Below are 19,649 nucleotides of genomic sequence, written 5' to 3'. Positions count from 1 at the left end.
GTTCCACATCCTTGTCTGTAGTTTATTTTGTCTGACTTTTTCAGTTTTGTCATTTTGGAGGTTGTGTCATATCTTTTTGTGGCTTTAATTTGAACTTCCCTTATTAGTAATGATGTTGAGCCACTTTTAATATATTTGCTATCTGTTTTGTCTTCTGTGAAGGACCTATTAAGTTTCTGGCCTTTTTTTTTTTTTTTAATTGACTTGTAGCTGTTCTATGTGTGGATTGCAATCCTTTATCATTATGTGTTGTGAATATTTTCTTCCAGTTTGTGGTTTGTTTTTTTACCTGTGAGGTGTTTTGGAACTAAAGTTCTTAATTTTAATATCATAAGCTTTATTTCTTTTTTCCTTTATGATTTACTAATCATATGATTACTAATTATTGTTTTGATTTGTTTATTCTCTCTTTATCCAAGGGTTAAGTTTTGATGTGAAGTATTTTTAGTTAGTTCATAAAGCATTTATTATTATTATTTTGAGACAGAGTCTCATTCTGTCACCTAGGCTGGAGTCCAGTTGGACCAGCACAGCTAACTGCAGTCTTTTTTTTTGGACAGAGTCTCGCTTTGTCGCCTAGGCTTGAGGGGAGTGGTTCTATCTTGGCCCACTGCAGCCTCCGCTTCCTGGGTGCACGCGATTCTCCTGCCTCAGCCTCCTGAGTAGCTGGGACTACAGGCATGCGCCACCACGCCCAGCTGTTTTTTTTGTATTTTTAGTAGAGACAGGGTTTCATCATGTTGGCCAGGATGGTCTCAATCTCCTGACCTTGTGATCCACCCACCTTGGCCTCCCAAAGTGCTGGGATTACAGGCTTGAGCCAACACCGTGCCCAGCCTGCTCACTGCAGACTTGACCTCCCAGGTTCAAACGATCCTCCTGCTTCAGCCTTCTGAGTTTCTGGGACTAGCAGGTGTGCACATCACCACACCTGGCTAATTTTTAAATTTTCTTTAGAGACAGGGTCCCACTATGTTGCCAAAGTTGGTCTCTAGCTCCTGGGCTTGAGCAAACTTCCCGCCTTGGCCTCCCAAAGTGCTGGAATTACAGGCATGAGCCACCACACCTGGCCCATAAAGCATTTATTGTTCTATTTAATAAAGATTAATATTTAGACATATTTTGTAAATTCTAAATTTACATTTAGAATTCTAAATTCTAAAATCATCTTTGATGATTCATGATTTATTTTAAAGTGTTTGATAAATCACAAACAAATGAACTTTTTTTCAGTGTATCTTGTGACATTTCTAGAATTGGATTATAGTCAGAAAATGTGTTCTGTATGGTACCAGTTCTTTGAAATTAGTGTTGTCTTAAATAGACCTATATTGTAATTGACTTTGGCTAAAATGTTGGTGTCAACTCAGAAACTTTTAGATACCTAGTCACTTAAACTCCAGCTATGCCTAATTTATACCTTAGTTATGAAAAAAAAAGTAGACTAACAGATTATTAGGCTTTTAAAACAGTTAATAGAGTTTCTGTTTATTTTCTGCCTCTGGAAACACTTGTGTGTTTTCTGGTTGAAATTGGGGTGTTAATGTACATTGTCAACTTTTGGATTCTGTTCTACCCAAACTGAAGCTTAAAGACAAGTGATTGCCTCAACTGCCAGTTTGTTTTAGCTTAGCTGACAGGCAAGGGGTTCTTGCTGTGACTGCAGCTGCTTTCTTTTCAGTGGCATTTGTTAATTAAGCTGTTTAATTTTGTGTTGCTCTCTCAAGGACTGATTGTTAAGGAAGAAAGAAGATTTTTAGCTTGTGGTTATGCTGGGTCCTTTTAGCCTAGTGTTTATTTTGGGTGTCCATTTCATTTTTTTCTCCCCAGAAAGTAGCATTAACTTGAAAATTATCAGAGTTAAATAGTGGGTCAGAAATTAAATTTTATCTGTCTCCTCAATCTCAGGCATTAGTACTTGAAGTGTCTAGGTATTGTGGTTTGTGTAGAGAGGTATTGTGTAAGTGTCTAGGTGTTGTTGTTGTGTAGTCTATTTAAGAGAAAACGCATTTTATCTAAGAAACAAGACCCAACTTCAAATATTGGCTCTGCCTTTAGTCATGTGACTTGGTAAGTTAGTTTCTGTGCTTTTCAGTGTCTTTATTTATGAAGTATAGTTTTTATGGTCTTAGCCTTTGAGGTTATATGTACAGTTACTGTGTAGAGTGGTATACAAATGTAAGGTGCTAATGTTATTAATAGTATTTTTAACAGACGTAAGTAGTGTTTTACTATTAAAGGCACAGGTCCTTTCCATTTGTGTGTTTAACCAGTTCTTGAGCTGGTTCATTCAGTTAATTCATTTGTTTGCCATTTAAAAAATACTGTTTTGTGCATGGTACGGTATTAAACCCTGAAGGTATAGACTTGAGGGGGAGTGAGACTGATATAGTTCTGTGGCATGCAGCATGATGTGTGCAGTTGTGTCTTAGTGTGCTCTGGCAATCTAGAGGGTAAGTCCCTCGTGATGCCCAGCCTCAGGGGTCAGCAGACTTCCCGTTAAAGGCCAGAGAGTAGAAACTTCAGTCTTTGGGGGCCACATATACACATACAGCCTATCGCATATCCTCTCGTTTTTTCTTCCTTTCTTCCCCCTCCCCCCCCTCCTCAGTGCTTTAGTAATGTAAAAATCATTCTTAGTCCAGGAACCATATAGAAACTGGCTGTTGACTAGATGTGGTGACCTCTTTGTAAAATGTTGTTCAGTGGAAGATGAGAAGGGCATTCCACTCATGTGCAAAGGCATGGAGGTGTGAGAGGCTGGGGTTTTGTGGAACTGAATATTTTTATCACATCTGGAGAAATAGGTTGGGTTGGGTAGAGAAGGAGATGCAGTTGATACTGGGCAGGATCAAAGCAGTTTGCACTTGATTCTGATATAAATTTTTTATGTCCTAGCACAGTGAGAACAGATTTGGATGGTAGGAGGATGGCTGGACTAGAGGCACAAGGGTCAGTAAGGAAGGTAGTAATCCACATTAGAAGCGGAAAAGTCACCCAACCTTTGTCATTAAGGAAATGGCTCACCTGCTGTTATTTAGTAAAGTGAGAGGGATAAAGTTCAGAGGTTGAATTTAGTAACACACAGTCTATTTAATAATAGACTATATGTTCTTTTAATTATATTGTACAAATAAATGAAGGACTTAAGGGCACAACTGAGGAAATGGAGAGTAGGGATTGATTTGAACCCTGTTTTTGAGTTAATCTACAGGTGTGACTAAGTGAAATGGCAAGGCTGAGAGAGAAGGAATCCAGCGTAATTCCAGGATGGCTTCCAGATTTCTTCTTTGGTGATGAGTTCATGAAGCTCTTTTTGCTCTTAATTTTTTTTTCTGGAATATATTAGTGATTGCTTTGAGGAGGGAACGTTGTCTCCTAGGTCCATGAACCCCTGAAATTCTAAGCAGAATTGTGTATGTATGTGAGCTGTTTTTCCCTGGGGAGAGAATTCTAGAGCTTTCATCATATTATCAGAAAGGAGTCCAGCCAAAAGGAGGAACAACTTTCTGTTAGATTGTACACATCTGGTGTACTCTCAGGGTTTGTGTTGGCAAGGGCAAAGCATCATCCCAATCACAGGATTTTTACTTTAAATGTAATACATCTCAAACTGCCGAGTAAAATGCAAACACATGGAACTGTTTTCTAAGTTGAACTGTATCAACCAGCAATTGGAATGTTTTTCCCCAGTTTCTCCTCCTTTCCGAAAGACAAAACAAGACACATTTTTGGTACACGGAAAGCCAGCCGGAGACTGACAGGCATGGAGTGCTTCAACATGCTATGAACATTAGAGAAAGCTAAAGTTTGTAGAGTATTAGCATATCTTAGTATTCATGTGGCTATGAGAGATGGTGTCACTTTTAGGTAGGATATACCAGTACCATAAATGAGTGTAGTTTCTTCAGTTGGATTAGAAATGTGTGAATAGTGAGTTGTAAGACAATCCCTAAATCGTGCTGTCATGGTGAGCCCTGAGTTGAGCACAGCAGGAGAAGCAGTGCGGCTGGTGAGCAGTTGTTGAAATAGGAGCATCAGGCAGATTCATGTCGTGTTCTGGAGTCTGCACTGGATTGGTTCATATTTGATGTCAGCATTATTACATGTAATTTAGGGATTACAGACTACAGATAATAGCAGTCCCTGCAGAGATTTGATGAACTTGAGAAGCTGCTCCATACGGAGCAGAGAGAACTTAAGAGAGGAGAGAGTGGAAATGGGGCAATCTCTAAGAAAGTTTCTCCTTTCCTGTTGAGAAAAATTGTGACTTCTATTAAAGGCAAAGTGTGATGGGGCAAAGATACAAGAAATGATGGAATCTAGCAGTGGCATAGAAGTCAAAAGTGAAAATCTAGACTGATTAAGATACCACTCTCAGAATTCAGGCTGGGGATAATTGTAATCCCAAGGCAGGGAAAAAGCTTTGAATCTACTTTGCCTAGGTCATGGCAAGGTTTCGGTGGCAAGTTTTGTTTTCTGTTTGGAAAAAATAGTATTAGATCCTAAGGAATTGCCCTGAGAAATCAGGTAGCAGAAATAACTTTTAAGTGCATGTTGTCAACATGTGGGTTAATTTTTTTTTTTTTTTTGAGACGGAGTCTCGCTCTGCCACCCAGGCTGGAGTGCAGTGGCCGGATCTCAGCTCACTGCAAGCTCCGCCTCCCGGGTTCACGCCATTCTCCTGCCTCAGCCTCCCGAGTAGTTGGGACTACAGGCGCCCGCCACCGCGCCCGGCTAGTTTTTTGTATTTTTTAGTAGAGACGGGGTTTCACCGTGTTAGCCAGGATGGTCTCGATCTCCTGACCTCGTGATCCGCCCGTCTCGGCCTCCCAAAGTGCTGGGATTACAGGCTTGAGCCACCGCGCCCGGCCATGTGGGTTAATTTTTAACAGTATGTGGCTGATTATGTGGTTGGCAAAAAGTTGATGTCTTTGAATCATCTATCCTGTGAGTTTGCCTTTTTGACCATTTTATTGGAAAGCAAACTTTTCTGCTGGGGTGTGTGTGTGTGTGTGTGTGTGTGTGTGCGCGCCCCTTTTACTCTTTGCTTTAAGTAATCTAGAATTTTTGGGATATATCTAAACTTAGGATCCAAAGCATTTACTTTAGAGATGAGTAAATAATCCAGAAAAGTCAAATGACCATTTGATGGAGAATCGTAGGTGAGCTTACTCTCCAGCCCCATCCAAAGGTCAAGCTTGGTGTTTCCTGTGGCTCAGGGTCCCCAGGTAAACAAAGACAGCCTTATCAGACAAGAGCTTCCAAGAGCTTAAAGATTACCTCCCAGGATCTGGGCAAAGGGCCGAACATTTATTTGAGCAAGGTGGTTAATCCTTTACTGCATAAGCCCTAGCAAAGCAAATTATTATTTCTGTCATTACTAGGGAGTTTAAGAAATTATTATTGCTCTTAGATAGAAGATATGTTGCAACCACATACAGTAACACGAAACTGAAAAATCAGAATTTCTACACACAGGTGAGGATGTCTCCAGAAGTGTGTCATACTTGACATCTGTTCTAACATTTCTATCAGGAATTTGAATAAAGAACAGGAGTTACACTGGGAGATAGCTCATTTTTAGAATTTTAGATTTTTAAAATATTTTGACAGGTGGTAATGAAGTGGTAAAATCCATAGGGTGAAAATTGTCAGCAATAAATGTAAAATGGCAGACTTAGTTTAAAAGGAAAAGCAACTGAGAAAGTTAGAGCTGGACAAAACGTGTCTACCTGTGTGCAGAAGACCTGGGAATCTAGTTGACTCAAACAAGGATTGGCGAACTTTTTTGTAAAGGGGCAGGTAGTGAATATTTTAGGTTTTGCAGACGAATAGGCAAAACAAGAATAGTATGTAGGTATTTAAATAATGAGAGAAAACAAATTTCCACAAATTTTCATTGACAGAATTCAAAATATAAAAAAGTAATTGAGGCTGGGTGCAGTGGCTCATGCCTGTAATCCCGGTGCTTTGGGAGGCCGACAGAGGCAGATCACTTGAGGTCAGGAGTTTAAGACCAGCCTGGCCAACATGGTGAAACCCCATTTCTACTACAAATACAGAAACTAGCCAAGCGTGGTGGCATACGCCTGTAGTTGCAGCTACTCGGGAGGCTGAGGCAGGTGAATGACTTGAACCCGGGAGATGGAGGTTGCAGTGAGCCGAGATCATGCCACTGTACTCCAGCCTGGGCGACAGAATGAGACCCATCTAAAAAAATAACAATAATTGAGCATAATTAAAAAAAAAAATACAGGTCTAATGAGAGGAATGGATTTCTTTTTCTTTCTTTTTTTTTTTGAGACGGAGTCTCGCCCTGTCACCCAGGCTGGAGTGCAGTGGCGCGATCTCTGCTCACTGCAAGCTCTGCCTCCCAGGTTCACGCCATTCTCCTGCCTCGGCCTCCCGAGTAGCTGGGATTACAGGCGCCCGCCACCATGCCCGGCTAATTTTTTTGTATTTTTTAGTAGAGACGGGGTTTCACTGTGTTAGCCGGGATGGTCTCGATCTCCTGACCTCGTGATCTGCCCGCCTTGGCCTCCCAAAGTGCTGGGATTACAGGCGTGAGCCACCGCGCACGGCCTTTTTCTTTTTTAGGGGAGGAGGTGGACAAGTTTGGCTAAATTAGAGTTTGAACTTAGTGTTTACTATTATCAACATCAATTACAAGTGTTCATCTCTTAATGCTAATCTGCAAGGAGATTTTGCATATTTTATCTTTGAAAATGTCTTAATCCTGACAGGATACATCCAAATACTGATAGCAGTTCAGGAGCATATTCGTTGCTTAGAAGGCATTTATAGAATTCTATAGATTCTCCTTGATAATTGCCTTCTAGCATGTCATCGCATTACAGATTAATCACTTCCTATTGGTGGTTAGATGGAAGCACCTCAGTTGCACAGTTAAATGGATTTTGAAATATGTAAATTTTCTTTGTACTTGCATCAGAGTTTGAAAAATGCTACTGGAATGTAGTTTGAACCCAGAAAATATATCCGCTGCAAATTTGCACAGTATTGAAATTTTGCTTTTTGTTTTAACTTTTGACATATAAGAAGTACATAAAGAAGCTTTTAGTGCAACTTGTGATTCAAATGTTAGCTGTCATTGAAATGACTTCACTGCAGTATAAGTTCCTCATATAAGTTACTGTTTTCCTTTGTAAACTTAGGTTGAATCCATTAAGAAACATCAAGTCTGTAGAAGAAATTGATTGCAGAGCTATTCAGCGTTTGGTAACAGTGTTAACTGAAGGAGGTTCTTTTAGAAAAATTTGAGTCTTGACTCTGAGGTCATAAAGTTACAATAAAACCTACCACTGTCCGTTTAACTGCTGTGTGGTAGGACAAGTCAAGATACTCAGTTTCTATTTCTGACAAACTCAAGAAACTGAGAGTGGTTAAGTCTACAAGAGCTAATGAAGTTCATTGTGGATGCTACTAGTCCAATAACACCTGACAGATTTAAATACTTTCTACGTAGTACTTGCTGATGAATAACCGTAACACTTTCATAATTTTTGTAAATTTGTGCAGCAAATCATTTTTCTGCTCCCCATATATTTTTACTATCACCAGTTGTCATGCATCTTAGCACATTCCACTTCAGGTTGTACTAAATTAGTGTTCAACTTTGAAAATATTCTTTCTTGTAGTTCCACACCCACTGTTCTTAGAGACTAATTTTTTTGTTACTTCAAGCTTGGGATTGACTCCTTGAATAAATAGTTGAGCAATGTCAACAACCAAGGAAAATCATTAAAAAATTATTTGCCTTGTTTTTGACTGACATTGATGTTGTTCTCCATATCCTCAACTCTGAGCAACTGTTCTTACTGAAAAGCTTATAGTCTTAAGCAAGTTTTTTTTGTTTTTTGTTTTTATGACATATTTCTTTGTCTGTTGTAGTCAGACATGTTTGTCTGTTGTAGTCAGACAACTTAACATGGTTAAGTTATTCACATAAGATGGAGGGTCATTTACGGTTTTGAGCAGAGAAGTGATGACATCTGATTGAGGTTGACTTCATCTACAATGTTGAGGATAGGCATTAGAGCAGCAAGGTTAGAAGCAGGGTACCTGTCAGGTGGCCATTGAGTTCATTTGAGTGAATGGTGATGATGGCACAAGTCGTGGTGGTGGTGGAGGATGTGGAGCAAAGTGGACAGTTTCTGGGCAGATTTGCCTGGAAGAGCTGACATTATTTGCTGACAAGGTTGAACGTGGAGTGTGAGGAATAAAAGAGACAAGGATGACATCCATTGTTTTTTGGCCTGGACAGCTGGAAGGAGGGAGTTGTCAAGAACTGAGATAGAGAAGAGTGTGTAAAGAAGGTTTGGAGGGGAAAGATCAATATCTGAGCTTTGAAATGTCTCTTGGACATTTTTATTCACTTAATTGATGTTTCTCTTCTCTAAGGATTTAGAAGCTGGTCCCCAGCATAGTGTATCCATCAGGATTTGGTCAGGAAAAGAGAAGCTGCTCTAGACACTTTTTTAAATACACAGAATTATAGTCCTTCACTACTGTTGGAAGGGTTGGAGAATTGAAGGTCAAGGAAGCAGCTGTTTACAGTGTGTGCTTCCCAGGAGCTCATCTGAGATGGGCAGTGGTCTCAGAATTGAAGCCTCTGCTACAGTGGTTGAAGTGGATGGTTCTTGGAGTCTGTCTCCGAAGCTGCTGGAAATTCCTAGTAGGAGCTGCCCTATCTTGGTCTTAGTTTCTGAAGTAGGTGAGTTATTTTTTTCTCCCAGCACATCAACCTGCAACTGCCTCCAGAGGGTAGTGTTCTCTTCCATCTTACCAGTCTTGCACGAGTTGCTCTTATTAGTTGACTCTAACCCTGAGTTGTAGCAGCTTGGGGTTTCTGGGAAATGTAGTTCTGGCTTCCCTATGTCACACAGGTGAATATAGAAGGTGGTGGTAATGATGCAGAATTGACAACAGTCCAGCACAACAACCAGGCAACTGGATTTTCAAGTTGGGATTTTGGAAGAAATCTGAGCTAGAGTTAGCATAAAGCTAGCTTTTAAAGTGAGCTTGCCTAGGAGGTGAGCATAAATAAGAGAAAGGACAGAGTCTTGGGGAACTCTAGAATTAACAAGTTTGCAGGAAGAGGAAGAACAGCTGTAGAGACTGGAAGGAAACCACCTGTGAGGTAAGAAGAAAACCAGGAGAAGATGGTGTCCTGGAAACCAAGAGAAGGGAAGCAGGAATAATTACCTGTCAGTTGCAGCTGACAGAGGAAGTAATATCTAAGTATTGACCATTGGATTTAGCAGTATTGAGGTCATTGTTAATCTTGGATAGAGAAGTTTTGGTGGAGAGGTGCGATAAAGGGAAGATAATTAGTGATAGCAAGTATATTGTGTGTGTACTTGTTTATAGGATTATTTGTATAATAGCTGTTTTAAAGTCTTCGTGAAATAATTCTGACCTTTGTGTCATCTCAGTATTGGCTTGTCTTGATTTTCTTTTTCCATGGGAATTGAGATATTCCTGGTTCCTCCTATGCAGAGTGAGTTTGGATTGTATCCCCCACTTTTTGGATATTATGTTAGGAGGAGACTGTGGGTCTTGTTTAAATATGCTGATTTGGTGGTGGTTTGAATTCTATTCCTCCCTCATCCACCTGCTACTGTTTACTTTTCAGAGTCTTCAAATAGCTTCTGCAGTTATTCTGTTCAGGCTTTCTAGTTGCTTTCGAGAGGAGTGACAGGGTGCAGTGTGCTTGTTTTTCCTTATCTAAACCTGAAGCTGTTCACTTTGCAAACTGCTTCTGTTACTCTGGTAATGGTCACCAGTTTCAGCTGGGCCAGGATGCTCAAATGATTTTGTGTCCCTGATCAGTTATCTCTCTCAGTCCCCATAGGAATTGCTGCTTGAATTATTTCTTGAATTTGGTGTATAGATAGATCCTTTTTTTGGTATCTGTTCCCATAGAGTTTCTTTTGGTGTCTTTCTCAGGTAGACAACATGGCCCTTATCATGTACCATGATAGCCATTAATTCTCTCAAGTATGATGGATGAGTTGTCTTGTGTTGAATGTATTGACTATGCCTATTGATTAGTTTAAGTAGAATAATATCTCTTTGACATTTTAAGCCTTTCACATAATATAATTTTGTGGGGATAATTTTTACAGTGCAGAATAGAACAGTGGTGAAGAGCACAAGCTATAGACAGATTTTTTCTTTGCATTCATATCTGATCTTTGCTCCCTGTATGATGATGACCAAGCTCCTTAACCTCTCTAAATCTGTTTTTTCTCATCTGTTAAGTAGAGATTATTGTAAATTGTAATTCTTTTGTAAATGTGATATATAGTTCTTAGTGCTTGGCTAGTCATATAAATAATTAAAACTGATTTGTTTTTTAGGGCAGGATCAACTTGATGTTCATAAGTACAGTTTGTAACAATGTAGTTATTTCTGCTGTGGGAATTGAAGGGCTAATCTTCATCATTCCCTGATTTATATTGATCTGAAAACTGTAAAACAGTTTATATTCGTCATTTGCTATGCATCCAAAATGGGCAAGTTATTACTGTTAATACTGGTTTTTCAAAATTCAGTAATTTTATAGCCTCTTTTCTTTTAGGGTATTGGTTTAGTCAGTAACTTAGTACCAATTAGATGGCAAACGCTGTACTAAACACCAGTGCAGAGATAGTGAATGAGACACAGTATTCCCACCTTTGAGCAGTGCCAGTCTAGTATTAGAATACTTTTGGCTAGAAAATTATTTTGAAGCATAAAAGAAGCTTTTGTTTGCTCGGGTGATTTTCATAACATATTCACATTCTTGATACATTTTGGTTTTTCAGAAGGTTACTTCTGGCCTGTGTTCTTTCAGAATATTGGTTGCAGCTTATGTTAAGTGCAGGAACTGTTGACAGACTGAGTTTAGAAGAAGGGAAAATTGGTATAAAGTGGTTGTGTATTTTGAACATTGGGGAGCTTCATAGAAGAGTTAAATTGTTAGGAAATAGCTTAAGAAATGTTGGGTTTAGGCCGGGCATGGTGGCTTACGTCTGTAATCCCAGCACTTTGGGAGGCCGAGGCGGGCAGATCACGAAGTCAGGAGTTGGAGACCAGCCTGGCCAACATGGTGAAACTCTGTCTCTACTAAAAATACAAAATTAGCTGGGCGTGGTGGCAGGCCCCTGTAATCCTAGCCACTCGGGAGGTTGAGGCAGGAGGATTGCTTGAACCTGGGAGGTGGAGGTTGCAGTGAGCTGAAATTGCACCGCTGCCTTCCAGCCTGGGTAACAGAGAGAGACTCTGTCTCAAAAACAAACAAAACAAAACAAAACAAAACAAAAAACAAAGAAAGAAATACTGGGTTTGAGCCTTGTTTAGCACTTAGCGTCAAACAGACATTTTCTTTTCCAGGGGCTCATCCTACTTGTTTAATTCCAGCCAGATAACTTATAATTTGTCAATATGTCATATTGAACATTACTTAGCTGTGGTAAGAACTTTCTGTCATGCTTGCTTTGGAAAGCCCAGATCATGTTTATTGTTTTAACAATATTATGTGGTTAATTTAGGAAGCAAGAATAGCAGCATGATTTTGAGGGCTGATAAACCAGCGTTTGAATCCCTGATCTCTCCCTCCTTTGCTGTGTGACCCTGGAAAACTTAGTAATTTCTTTAAGTCTCTTTCCTTGTATGTAAAGTGGAAAACAATTACAGCAACCAGTTAGGGCTGTGAGGAGTAATGAGCTAACATAGACACTCCACACACAGGAAGCTGCCATTGTTATGATCAGGATTGTTATTTGGCGGTAGTGAGAAATGAATGATAGAAGGCTGGCCAAGTTGGATTGTGCATTGAAATGAGAACATTGAAAGCTAGGTGGTGAAAGGAAATATTCTACGTGATAATGAAGCACAGATTTAGTGTGGTATGGAAAATTTTGGTTTGCAGGTTAGAAAGGGAACAGGGTTCAGAGCAGCCCAAGCATCTATTTATACCTATCTTAAAATACACTCATTCATGCACAAAGGGTAGGGAATATCCATCTTAAAATATCTTCAGAGTTGAGAATGTGAAGATAAACATATATATAATTGTATAATAAGCCAACTTTAATTTTTCTTTATTCATCTGGAGAAAAAGAATTTAAGACTTTTAATTTTATAATTTGAGAAATAGCTACTTTATACTCTATTTGAACTAGTTCCAATTTTTATGCTTATATTTTATCAGTTTCATAGTTACAAATAGATTTCTATTCTTAGTAAAGATGGATTAAATCATGGAATAAGGAGAGTTAGGATTGAGGAGAGTTAGGCTTGAACATGCATTAAGTTGCCTGTTGCTAAAACAGCAAGTGGGCAGTAAGCCTAGTGTTGGTAGAATGGAGGCTTGTAACTTGCTTAAATTCTCCTTAAACTACATAGAATAAAACATAAAGCAAAAAGCGATTATCAGAATGTGACTAAGGTACTCAGTGCTAGTGTATCCATTCATTTATTCATTAAGTCATTCATGCATCATATAAATGTTTATCGATAATCATGTGCTCTAGATGCTGTTTTAGATAATGGTGCATACTGTTGGGTATACAATGGTGAACAAAAAGCAGATGTGGGGAGTAACTGGGATGGTTTGTCTTTGCATTTAATGAAGAGAAGAAAGCCACTTCCAAGAATGTCAGAGTAATTCAACAAGTGATGTTTTTTAGATTTACACTCCTGATAGAAAGGAGGCAGGAAAGGCAGAGTGCATGGAAAGAAATGCTTCCAACTGCGACCAACTGGAGCTTTTTAGACCTTTACTTTGGTTTTAATTAATAGTGCTTAAGTTTTTTACCTGGTGTGTAGATCCTGAGGCTGCAGAGCTGAAAGAGATTGTCACTGTCCGAAGAATCTTTCTCTTTTTGAGATGGAGTCTTGCTCTGTCACACAGGCTGGAGTTCAATGGCGTGTTCTTGGCTCACTGCAACCCCCGCCTGCTGGATTCGAGTGATTCTCCTGTCTCAGCCTCCCGAGTAGCTGGGATTATAGGTGTGTGCCACCATGCCTGGCTAATTTTTGTAGTTTTAGTAGAGACAGGGTTTTGCCATGTTGGCCAGACTGGTCTCGAACTCCTGACCTCAGGTGATCCACCTGCCCGAGCCTCCCAAAGTGCTGGAATTACAGGTGTGAGCCACCATGCCTGGCCTAGAATAGTGTTGTTTACTTGGAGGAGGAAGAGACTGATAAAAAAGGCAAAATTTTAATGACCATTCTAGTAAGCTTCACCACAAGATTCCTTTGGGGTAGTGGTCATGTCGCTGGTACCGTGTGTGTCCAGTACCTTGTGCAATGCCTGGCTTGTGTCTGTCACTTAATAACCTATATTGAGTGAAGAAATGCTGTGGAGTGCAGGAGAGGGGCATCTAATCTGGGGGGAGACAAAGCAGCTCCCACCACATGTACATCCAGTTTAGCCATGGGAAGAGATCTAGGTGGAAGGAGCAGCAGATGGCATAGAGATGTGAGAGAAAGTACAAGTTGCTCTGTAAACTGACAATGGTTTAGTTTTGCCAGAGTGTAGGATTCATAGGAGGCAGTGCTGAGAGACATTAGACTAGAAAGTTAGACTTGGCTTGACCAGTGAGGGTCATAATAAATAGTTTGGATTTTGTTAATAGTAATAGTGTTTTTTCCTAAACAGTAGAAATCAGGTTTCCTAATGCCCAGGCCGACACTCTTCATATTACACGGTGCATGCAATGTCAAAAAAGGATTATTAGGTTTTAGGTTCCATATCCATTCATGATAGCAGGACCATCAAAATTTTGTAAAGCCATTGGTGAACATTCTGTCTTTTGGAGAGAAAGAGGATATAGGATAAATACTTGTTTTCTTGGGAGTAAAGAATATGTAGTTGAAACTCATTAAAGGGCAAGCAAGGTCTGAGTGTTTTTGAATTTTTTTTTTTCCTGAAATGATGCCAGGAATGTATAGTAGATCTCTGTACATTAATAAATGAAAAAACTTTTGTATTTGCATATACTGTTGCTAGCATTATACATGGTTCTGAAAAGTGATAGTTAAATGAGAAATAGTCTCAGTGGCACATGCCTGTGGGATCCTAGCACTTTGGGAGGCGGGGAGAGGCCAAGGCGGGTGGATCGCTTGAGTCCAGGAGTTTGAGACCAGCCCGGGCAATATAGCAAGACTCCCGTCTCTACCAGAAAAAAAAATAATAATAATTAACTGGGGCGGAGGGTGGTGCCCACCTGTGGTCCCAACTGCTTGGGAGACTGATGGAGGAGGATCACATGAGCCTCGGAGGTTGAGGCTGCAGTGAGCTATGATTGCACCGCTGCAATCCAGCCTAGATGAGAGTGAGACCCTATTTTGCAGGAAAAAAAAAAAATAGCTGGGCGTGATGGTGTGGCTGAGGGAGGCTCAGGTGGGAGGATTGCTTGAGCTCAGGTGTCTGAGGTTACAGTGAGCTAGGCTCTCCTCACTGCGCTCCAGCCTGAAAGATAGAGCGAGACCCTGTCTCTTAAAAAACAGGTAAATTACTGATTATGGTTCAGTGGACTGAATCCTGTGGTAGAAACATTCATGCGTAGGGTAGTGCATCCACATCAATCTTGGGTGGGAATAGGGCCATGGAAGGCAGGTTTTTGGTTACACTTGAACTGAACTTTGAAGGATGATTAGGAGTAAGCTGGGTCGGGGAAGGGAAGAACCTTGCAGGCAGAAGGACTGGCATAAGAAAAGGCTTATTTGTAAGAAATAGCATGGCACATTAAGGGAAGTTGAGGTTTTTCAGGATGACCCTACCATAGAAAGGGAATGAGCAAGTGATGGAAAATGAGATAGGAAGCTAGTGGTTTGGTTCTGTTCTTTCTCTCTCCTTCTTGCTCTTAACCCCCTAACCCCCAACCCCCGTCAAGTTCTCCTCTTCCCTGTTCCCCCTGGAATATTCTAGTTGGAATGGAATGGTGAGAAATATTGCGAGGAGGAAAAGGTAAAGGCTTAGAAGGTATGCTTTGATGCCCCAGATAAATGTCAGCAGAATAAGGGAACACAGTTGGAAAATTGCTTTGCAAAGCAAAGAATTTCTAATATCCCTGAAAGTAATGAGAGCTATTGAAGACTTTTGAGTGGTTCACATAATTTGTTTTAGGAAACGTCACTCAGGTAGGTACTGGTGAAGAAGCTGAATTGAAGGGGGCACTATAATAAAGAAAGTAGATCAGTTAGGAGGTTTTGTTTTGCTTTTGTTTTTTGCAACACCGTAACTTGAACTAAATGGATGGCCATGGGATTGGAGAGCAGGGATTTTAGGGGTGAGAGATCAGTGAGGTGAAAGCGTTAGATTGGGTAACTCGTCATGGTTAAGGACAGGATTTTTGGGGCGAGACACCTGAATTTGATTCTTAGTTTGGCTTTTTATTATTATGTGACTTTGGAAAATTAGATAACCTTCTAAATCTGAACTTCTGGAAATGTGTAACAGGAATAATTCCTTGAGAGGTTGTTTTGAGGACTGAGTACTCCTAAGACTCTTAGCACAGAGTATAGCTCGTGGAAAGAATTAGTTAAGAGAAGGTGCTATTATAAGGTGTTCGTTGTTGTAGGGTATATATTTTTATAGGACGAAGAACGTATATAGGCTGTATTAGAGGGAGAGGCAAGGCCTTAAGGTTCATGCATATTAGTATCAGTGGTCTGTTATAGGGCTCAGGAAACTATAGCACATGGGCCAAATCTGCTTTTGTAAATATGTATTTATTGGGATGCATTCAAATTGTTTATATATTGTCTATGGCTGCTTTTGCACTGCAAAGGGAATATACTTAACACAAAGAATAGGGTCCCCAGGAGAGTACTTAAAGGGCAAGCAGAGGAAGCCTAGGTAGGTTGGGTGGGGGGACCTACAAGGGCCAGGAAGTTTGTAGGATTGCCATGAGTGAGAATGTTACAAAGGAGGGTGGACATTCTGTGGGTTTTTTTTTTTTTGGGGCGGAGTCTGCCTCAGTTGCCCAGGCTGGAGTGCAGTGGTGCGATCTCCGCTCACTGCAAGCTCCGCCTCCCGGGTTCAAGCCATTCTCTCGCCTCAGCCTCCCGAGTAGACGGGACTACAGGCGCCCGCCACCACGCCCGGCTAATTTTTTTTTTTTTTTTTCCAGTAGAGACGGAGTTTCACCGTGTTAGCCAGGATAGTCTCAATCTCCTGACCTCGTGATCCACCTGCCTCGGCCTCCCAAAGTGCTGGGATTACAGGTGTGAGCCACCGTTCCTGGCCTACTTTTGTTTAAAAAATATGTATGTGTGTAACCACATTCAGGTAAAAAATGATTGCCAGCCTTTTATTCCCTTTCCCATCATCTTCTGTGACAGTCATTTCCATTAAAAAAATAATTTTACTCCATATTAAGTGTCTCTAAACATTAGGATTAACTTTTGTATAGTTTTAAACTTTATAGGAATAGAATTATACGGTATATATTCTTTTGTGACAATTGATCTGTGACAAATTGACACTGTAGAGCAACAGGGAAGAGATACTTTTTTGGTAAATGGTGCTGGGTCATTTGAGTATCCATATAGGGAAAAATAATAATTTGCTTCACACAATAAAAAATGTCAAGTGGATTTATAGATATGAAAAGATTAAATAAAACTGGTGTAACGGCATTTAATAGAAATATATTGTGAGCCACATGTGATTTTAAATTTTTCTAGAAGCCAAAGTTAAACAGGAAAAACAAATAAATTAATAATATTTTGTATTTAACCCCGTAATGCTCAAAGACATTTTAATTTGCGAGTAATTTAAAAATTATTAGTATATTTTATTTTGGGGGGTGAGGATACCATAGTTTTAGCAATTCAATGTGTGTTTTACACTTACATCTCAGTTTGGCCTACTTTCAAGTGCTCCTTAGCATGTGGCCAGTGGGTACTATGTTGGAGAGCATAGTTTTAGAGGATAATGATGGATAACATCTTATTATCTCTGGACACAAAAAGCAACCATAAAAGAAAAATCGATGAATTGTGCTACATTAAAGTTAAGACATCATATTCCTCAAAAGACATTATTAGGCTTCGCGTGGCTTTTGTAATCCTAGAACTTTGGGATGCCACAGCAGGAGGATTGCTTGAGCCCAGGAGGTTGATGCTGCAGTGAGGCATGATCACACCACTGTACTCTGGTTTACAGACATTATCTCAAAAACAAAAAATTATTAGGAGAGTGAAAGGCAAATTACAGAGTGGGAGAAGATATTGGTAAATCTTAGTTCTAACAGAGTTTACATAAAAAATACGTAACATGTCAAGAAAAAGGTAGTTCACTCATTAGCAGGATGGACAAGAGACTTTGAACTGCTATTTCATGAGTGATAGATGAAATAAAATCTATCACTGTGGATTTGTCTTTTTCGTTTTGTAATTCTGTTTTTGATTTTTATATATGAGTTACTTAACGACAGGAAATGCATTAGGTGATTTCATTGTTGTACAAACGTCATGGAGTGTACTCAGCAAATTTAGATGGTAGCCTACTGCATGCCTGGGCTATAAGGTATAGCCTATTGCTCCTAGACTGCAAAACTGTACAGCATGTTACTGTACTGAATATTGTAGGCAGTTGTAACACAGTGGTAAGTATGTGTGTATCTAAACATAGAAAAGGTACAATAAGGATATGATAAAAAAGATTAAAAAATATGCCTCCTATAGGGCTCTTACATGCATGAATGGAATGGAGCTTGCAGGACTGAAAGCTGCTCTGGGTGAGTCAGTGAGTGCGTGGTGAGTGAATGTGAAGGCCTAGATTATCACTGTACACTACTGTAGATTTTATAAACACTGTACACTTCAGCTACACTGTTTATAAAAATATTTTTCTTTAGTAATAACCGTAGCTTACTGTAACTTCATAAACTTTTAAATGTTTCTAAACTTTTGACTCTTTTGTAATAATACTTAGCTTACAACAGAGACACATTGTATGGCAATACAATTATATATGTATATATATTTCTTTTAATACAGGGTCTTGCTCACTATCTCAGCTCACTGCAACCTCCCCTTCCCAGGCTCAAGTGATCCTCCCACCTCAGCCTCCCAAGTAGCTGGGACTGCATGTGAGTGCCACCATGCCCAGCTAATTTTTTCTATTTTTTTCTGTAGAGATAGGGTTTCACCATGTTGCCCAGGCTAGTCTCAAACTTCTAGACTCAAGCAATCCACCTACCTCGGCCTCCCAAAGTGCCGGGATTATAGGAGCGAGGCACTGCACCTAGCCACTATTTTCTTTATATCCATATTCTATGAGCTTTTCTATATTTTTAAAAAATTTTAATTTATCATTTATTTGTTTGTTTTTGAGATGGAGTTTTGCTCTTGTTGCCCAGGCTGGAGTGCAGTGGCATGATCTCGACTCACTGCAACCTCCACCTTCCGGGTTCAAGCGATTCTCCTGCCTCAGCCTCCGGAGTAGCAGGGACTACAGGCATGTGTCACCATGCCTGGCTAATTTTATGTTTGTGGTAGAGACAGGGTTTCTCCATGTTGGTCAGGCTGGCCTTGAACTTCTGACCTCAGGTGATCTGCCCACCTCAGCCTCCCAAAGTGCTAGGATTACAGGTGTGAGCCACAGTGCCTGGCCTAATTTATCGTTTTTAAACTTTTTTGTTAAAATGAAGACACAAATACACACATTAGGGTAGACCCACACAAGGTCAGGATCATCAGTATCAATATCTTCCACCTTCGTATCTTGTCCCACTGGAAAGTCTTTAGGGGCAATAACACATACGGAACTGTCATCTCCTAGGTTAACAGTGCCTTCTGGAATACCTCCCGAAGGACCTGCCTGAGCCGTTTTACAGTTGTTGTTGTTGTTTTTAAATAAGTAGAAGTCGTGTACTCTACAGTGATAATTAAAAGTGCACAGTAAATAAATAAGTCAGTAGCATAGTTGTTTATCAAGTGTTATGTACTGTACGTAATCGTATGTGCTATACTTTTAAACGACTGGCAGCACAGTAGGTCTGTTTTCCCCAGCTTCACTAAAACACATGAGTAATGTGTTGTTTCCCCCAAGTGGCTTTTTTTTCCTTCCCCTCTTCCCCGCCCTCCCGTGTTCTCTATCTGTTGTGTTACAGAAATTTCTCACATGTCTGGTATTCATTTCCTTGTGGTGAATCAAAAAAATTCTTCGGAAGCTTTAGTAAGTGAGTTCAGCCTTTTGACTCTGACTTTTGCATCAGGATATTCTGGATGGCCCATTTGTTGGGAAATCCCCAGTGTTGGTATCTTTAGATCTTTCTTCTTAGACTTATCAGGTTCCTGCAGGGTAAAGACCTGACTCTCTGAAGTTTGGCAGGAGAGTGCATAGAGGGTGGTGGAGGAGCTGAAATGTGTGTTCAGTGACTAGATCGACCTCTGTTTTGTACAGTTGGGCAGGGTGGCTTTTGTCTAAGGATGCTCTCCTTTTCCAGAGAGCCCCCAGTCTTCTGTCATGGTTGGGGAGTCCCATGAAGGCGTGGTGTTGAGACTTTAGCTGCATCGTAGATAGTCTTCACCCAACCTCCACCATCCTTTTTGCCTCCTCCTTCTTTACCCCTTGTTCTGTCTGCATTTAGTGCTGCCAGTTCTGAACCTTCTCCCGACATGGC

The 19,649-nt window shown here is 40.2% G+C and overlaps 1 protein-coding gene across 50 annotated transcripts in view; it reads left to right on the top strand.

Annotated features, from left to right (window-relative positions):
* Positions 1–19,649, top strand: part of PTK2 (protein tyrosine kinase 2) — a 356,961-nt gene that overhangs the window by 21,029 nt on the left and 316,283 nt on the right. For 8 of the 50 annotated variants that reach the window (XM_073999552.1, XM_073999547.1, XM_073999537.1 and 5 more), the window contains exon 2: positions 16,152–16,242. The exons of 34 other annotated variants lie outside the window; for them this stretch is intronic. The gene's annotated coding sequence lies outside the window, so the exon portion shown is untranslated. Of the gene's footprint in view, positions 1–16,148; positions 16,243–19,649 lie in introns of all 50 variants that reach the window. 8 more of the 50 variants (XM_073999551.1, XM_073999546.1, XM_073999534.1 and 5 more) reach the window with 1 other exon arrangement.

This window comes from Macaca fascicularis, chromosome 8 (assembly GCF_037993035.2).
Source record: "Macaca fascicularis isolate 582-1 chromosome 8, T2T-MFA8v1.1".
NCBI classification, from domain to species: Eukaryota; Metazoa; Chordata; class Mammalia; order Primates; family Cercopithecidae; genus Macaca; species Macaca fascicularis.
This window is presented reverse-complemented; position numbering and strand designations above follow the sequence as displayed.